Genomic DNA, 7,064 nt, shown 5'->3' on the forward strand with positions numbered 1-7,064 from the left:
AATCACTGGCAAAATAGAAGAAAGTGATGTGATGCGACATTTTAACTAGTCCTTACGAAGCCGAAAAAAGCCTGGAATGTGTTAAGCGTTTGGACAACGATCCTAAACAAAAAGCAAATTTTCCAATACTGACTCCAAATAAAATCGCACACCACTTATTAATGAATGGGAAGAATAATACAAATGACATATACCTAATTAAATATTTAATATTAAGATTGTTATTGCTGTTATAGGAGTTAATACTTACTTATTAGATCAAAGATATGAGCTACGGCAACAAGTCAAAAAACCCTACCTATCTGCTTGCTTTAATGGACATATATTTTTGAAATATTGTTGTTCAATGAGTACAACCAATATTTTAATTAATAGACCATAGTGCAATGTTCTCACTGTACACCTTTTATTGTAACATATTAAATATAAAAATAATTATACACACATTTTTTACTTCCTTCAGTAGAAATCCAGCGCTCAGGTTTTAACTGAAGATCTCAAAATATATCAGTATTTTATCATAAGCTATACAAACTCTTTCTTTTTTAACTTACAAAATATAAGTATTCAGATACTCCAATCTGAATTTTCTTAACAGATCTAACAAATATAACTCTACCGCATTGTTTTCTCCTCACTTTAACTTAAAATAAATGTATTCATTGTTTTTCACGAAATTACTTTTCCTACAAATTTTTAATCGAATATCATTCATACCGTAATTTAATTATATTCTCGATTTGTAATTTTCTATAGAAAACATTTTCTGTATTATCTATACGCTTTCGCTTTAATATAAATACCGAATTCCAATCCACTGTGAATTCTTTTTTTCCCTTTACCTTTCTTCTTTTTCATTTGCGGCACACCGACGTATTTTTCATTTCGCAATGCACATTATCGTACAACTCATTCAGCAAAATCTGATATTATCCCCACCACCCACACCCGCACACACAAATATATATATATCTATCTATATATATATATATATATATATTTATATATAAATAATTCAGACCGGGCCAATGAGAAATAAACGATAGGGGAAGCAGGTTACGGTGAAAATGTGAAGAAAACGAATTCAGTCCATATATATAGTTGAGCTGGTAAGCACATTTCAGGTTATTATATGTTCAAATTCTATCTTTTCATATATATATAGTTGTCAACTTTATCCGGTTTAACCGAGAACAAATTAAGCCTAAAAACTATTATAAACACGTAAGTTTTCTTTCAGAGTTAAAGTCAATTAAATAACATACGTGTATTATATTATAAAATATTACATTACACATAAATACCCTGCGATAATTGTAAACCTATGTTTAAGACAAATTAATAAACAGTATAAAAATAAAAAATGTCGTAAAATTATTAAATAAAATAAAATTTAGAAACTTCAATATATACATATAAAATAATATTGCTACTTAACTTACAAAAACCGCAAGTCTTCAACAATACGCACTAAGTAAACTTGAACTCGTTAAAATTTTTATCATTCAGTTACAACGACAACAAAAATAAAAATAAATAAACAACGTCTGGTGTAGAGCAATATTTAAGCCAAGTTGTTAATTTAAAAAGCAATGATTCGATTATTAAAAAGAAGTTTTGAAAATTTAATTTTAATCAACTAACTGTTTGTCTTAACATGTACGCATTGTTGGTTACTTCAACTTTTAGAAAGAGAAGTTGTAAAAACTATCTACGTCTTCAAACAAATCATAGGTAACAATGTATTACGGATTTGTAATTTTGAGAAGAACACATGCTTACATCACGAATCATTATGCTATTTTCAGAAAATTAAGATCTATTCTAAGTTTTAAAATCCAAAAACGATACTATGGAATATTTTGTAACCTGAGCAAAGGAAGTTTTTTATTTTTTTAAACTGTGTGCAATATTTTTTTTTGCTCTCCTTGTTTTTCTTAATATATTAAAATTAAAATAACTTAATTTAACTTATAATATTACTACCTATGTATAAAATGACAAAATTATTCGAGTTTTCATAAAATCCTTTACGAAACTATGATTATTTATAACAGTTATGTGTAATATAATCCAAATAGTTTTAATGCAAACGTGGTTAAATGAATAATGTAATCTAACGCAATAGCTTTATTATATCCAACTAAATTAATGAAAAAAATCGGCAACGACTAATTATTCAGCTAAATTTTTTTTTGTGATAATATTGTACGACACGAAAAAAATAAAGAAAAATAAAAGTAAAAAGTATGAAAAAGTATTAAGGCATATAAATGGCCTCTAGACGAAAAGAAAATATTATTATATAAGATTAAGGAAGAGACTCGAAACAAATTGTGGTTAGTTAAAGCAAGGATAGGCAACAGGAGGTATTTGTAATAATATAAATTACGATCAGTGTGACAAGAAGGGACAGGATAAAAAATGAGCTTGTGAAAGGAAATGTGGGAGTGGCTGTGACTGTAGACAAAATGAGTCAAATATATCAAGAGTGGCGCAGCGGCCCCCAGTTACTTAATATAATAATATTATATTACTCAAGTTAGCTGAATGGCTTCATTTCCAAAATAAAATACTAGTATGAAATTACGGGATTTTAGAAGTGTTTCGTTTTCATCTGTCAGTGTTATTTGAAGCAATAAGCCGAAAAGTAACCACTTATAATTTACCCTGAAGAGTATAAAATCTAAGGTAATTACTGTATAATATTATAATATATCACATTAAATAATACTTGATTTGAGCTCGTATTATATAGTGTATAATATATTATAATATGTAAATGCAGTGTTTCCGAATTCAAAACCTAAAGTCCTTACTTAGACATACACGTCCTAATAATATTATAGTTGCCGAATTAGTCGTTTCTTAAACCTTCCTATTTTACTAATAGTTGAAGAAGACACTATTTCTTAACATCTTGCCTATACCTAATGCTTAGTCTGTGCGCTACCTCGGTACCATCATCGATCGTCGACTTACTTGACTGGACTCACATAGTTATTAGTAAAATACGGTTACTTAACGATAGATTTCTTTGCCCGCTACTAACATTTAAATATATAAAACTACCTACCAACCTAATACTCTGAAAATTACTGTTAAGACCCATCTGGTCATATGGCATGCAATTGCAGAGAACTGCTAAAATCTTCAACATTAACCGTACTCAGAAATTCTAATCCAAAGTCTTACATACTATTTGTGAAGCCCCTTATTTTTTTTCCAATCACTCTAATCACAAAGACCTAAAAATTGTCTACTGTGACTGAGACTGCCAAGCTACACTACAAACGCTTTAGAAACTGAACAAATTATTTTCCTAACCCTCTTATCTCTGAATTCTCATCAATAACTATTCCTGAAAACCTCCAAAAAATATTAAAAAGACGATTGTGTCGTAACCTGCTGGTTCGATAGAAAAAATAATTGTAAGTAATATTTTTAATTAACTTGGTCAAGGTTTCTCAACTGGGAGGCCTCTTCACTCAGTCATTCCGCCTTTGTAAATATTACATCTATTATGAGTATTGTTCTGTATTGTAACAGTTAATAGTTGAAAAAGATTTTTAAAATTATGGTAACATAATATTATACCTTTTATGTCGTAGTATTTTTATGGGAATTATTTTACTCAAACTAAAATATCGGGCAACGCCGGGTCGGACAGCTTGTTATATTATATAAGTGTACAAAAACCACTTGTCTAATAGTCTGTAGTACAACATGCTATTAACAGTTAAGTATATTAAATAAAATTACACTAATTTGTATAATATATTAAAATAGGTATTATTATTATTTAATATTTGTCACTAGTAACATACTTTTATTATATTATAATAAAATATAAATATTCAGTATTTAATTAGTCCGGAAAAAATCACACGTCACAATTAAAACAAGTAGGTATACTATGGAGATAATGATAAATGATTGGCATGTTACAAAAAATCTACGATCACGTTGTTGAGATTTTTAAGCTTAAAACTTAAAAGGACGTTGAACCTCAGATCTCCAATTTTCTAGAGTAAAACTTGACCACGTTATTTTTCACTTCATGAGAGATTTTTAACAAAAACACCCGACCTGAACTTAGGTTGAAAAAAGTGAGCAATTATTGTAGCAGGTTGCACTACGGCGACGGCTGGGTTGACAACCGGAGTCTATTGATTAAAACGAGAACAGGCGATAAACAAACAGCACAAGGGCCGTCCCAGCAGTGGTAGAAGCTTATGTAAGCGTGAGTATATAATGTACACATGTACAGTCACGGCAGAAAGGGTGTGTAGTTAGTAAATGACGTAGGCGGTCAACTGCATGGTAGATCGAAATTTAATTAAACCAATTGTGTGATGTGTTGTATTTCGTACCAGTTCGAATTATCGACGCATCCTTATTGTGTGTGGTATATGGATGTGTGTGTGTGTGTGTGTGCATTTAAACTTATATAGTATAAGTTACTATAGCCAATAAATGTACGTTAAATACACACACATACACACTAGCAAAATGCACGACTCTATTGGGACGAAGTCATTGTGAAAGTGTTAAAGCGCACAAGTGCAGTAATGGAGTAACTGAAGTACGAGTTTGTGTGTAAACGACGCGACACTAAAAACCCATTCCAACAATATTGTTGTGATTTAAGAAAAACCAAGCATAAAAGATTAAATGTTTATTGGCAACAACTAAGACGTTTTGCCGTATTAATGGTGCGGCTTAATCTCTAGTTAAGATGTAATAATTGTATTTATTTTTTTATAATTTAGACAATTAAACATAATGTGATTAATGATTCATTACAATCCTAATGATCGTTCACGTAGGTTGACTAACACAGTATATTTTGCATCTATACAACGTTGAATAACTCAATGGTTTGTCGAATAAAAATACTCAAAAACATAGCTGTTGGAAACGATCCAACAAACAAATAGCGAATTAAAACGGTTCGAATTAGCTGTAATTAAATAGAAATGCATGAAAACATAATTGCATAAATGGATTGCCCTCGTTAATAATTATGCAACCTAAGCGTTCTAGAAACTAAAAGATTTGCTGACACCTAAATTAAACTTAAAATACTAAACGAAATAAAAAAATGTTACCTGATAAGTCTTTGTACAGTTTATAAGCAAACTATAAACTATTTACAGTATTTAACTCTCGAGTCTGGTACTTTTCGGTATTAACCAGTTATTGTAAAACCCAAAGTCAGCGGCCATTAGTCAATTTTTACTGACCTCTAAAATATATAAGTGCACGCATTACTTATAGTTGACACATGTTACGCAAAATTGTATTACGAACTCTGTATAGTTTACCTGCCCATTACTCAAAGTTTGGTTGTATACACAATCGAATTGTAACTGAAGACAGTCTTGGAACGTACATAATGGTATTGGAGCAACATTCGATTGCTTTCAAGACAGACCCAAACCTTTAAGTAAACCGTACACGTAGGAAAAATTCAAATCAAAATAATACCGAAACACAATAATGATATTATGATAATTTATTGGAAAGTAGCGTTGACAATCGCATTGCAGTCGGCCGAAGAAAATGAACTCGACGACAACGGTCGTATTGTCATTCAAATTAAAAAGTATAATCTAAGAGGAAAATAATAATTTCTTTTTTTTTGTCGCGTAGTCTTGCTATAAATAATATATTTATAAGTATGTATGTATGTATTAATGAAATGGTTCCGGTCTCTCTCGGATGTAAAACGCTCTGCTCTTACAGCTGCTGCGAGCTCGGAATGCGCGCCCGCAATATTATAATTTACATCACGAGTTCAATTTCGCCGAGTGGTTGCTCGTGGGATTCCCAGTCAGGTGTATCGTGGCGCTTTTAAATTTTCTGCTGAATACGAATTAGGTCGCGGTTACAAGACCATTTAAACTGCCACGTCCTCCTCTTTATGCACCGCTGCCGTCCGTTTCTCTATACCGCGTTGAAGAACTCTGGACATATATATATATATATATATAGATGTACGTATGTATATCAGCCGTCTTTTGGTGGCTTTGAATAAATTAGTGATTTTGGGGGGTTAAAACTTCCCGTCCGCCGGAGCGAGGCGACTAAAGATTTGGCGAGCACCCGTCGACGTGTAACCCCGCTGTAAAAAACGGTTTTTTTATTATAAAATCTTTTTATTATTTCGTTTCCTCTCTCGTCCCGCTATGCTCCCGTTCACCGTGTTCGGATAAAAAAATAATTAAAAAATAACCACGACGAGCGGATCTTTGGGTTTTAAATTAAAAAACCTCTGAACTCGCGCACACCGGGCCGGTTAGGTTGTCGGGTACATTATATTCCGATCGGACACGATGGTGTGAAAATTTAAACAAAGCCCGATAATTCGCTTTACGATCGACTGACGTTTTATAACCTTCTCGTTTGTTTATAACATTAAAAATAAAACAAATCCGTAACAATGTGAAAATAACATAGAAAAAAAAAAGAACGAAAAATAATAGCCACAAACAAGTTAAAAGACCGTATAATAAAGCGTGTCTGGGCTACAGGTATTCCATAACGGTAACTGATTTTTAATCAACTGGCCGTCCAAACGCCATCTATATATTGCGACTGAAATGTGTTGCTAAGATATCGATATAAAAACTACAGAATAGCACACAAACGATTACCAGACCTCATCAGGAAAACAGAGTATAAAAAAAAAACACGTTTCATAGAGTCCCTGTTTATAAAAAAATAAGTACAACGCTTAAATTTAATAAACTTTCAAAGACTTTTCATAATTTTTATGTTTTTAACGTGAAATGCAAATTATAAAATTAACATACCATTAACTTAATTTTAAAAACTTTGAACGCATTTTTTCTCTGAATTAAGATTTTTTTTTGTAAATGCTCGTTAGCTATACTAACCTTCGAAATAAACTAACGTCTAACCGTATCTACTAACCGACGATCCAACGTCCGTACGGATATATCGACAACATGGCCGTATCCAGCACTCATTTTTTGTGGGGGGGGGGGTTTATTTTAAAATAAAACTAGTAAATAATACTTAGGATTTTAATTAAATAG

Source organism: Adelges cooleyi, unplaced genomic scaffold (genome assembly GCF_023614345.1).
Source record: "Adelges cooleyi isolate 19-005CV unplaced genomic scaffold, UGA_ACOO_1.1 ACOO_flye_CR_arks_rails_tigmint_CR_PRNA_23, whole genome shotgun sequence".
Taxonomy (NCBI): domain Eukaryota; kingdom Metazoa; phylum Arthropoda; class Insecta; order Hemiptera; family Adelgidae; genus Adelges; species Adelges cooleyi.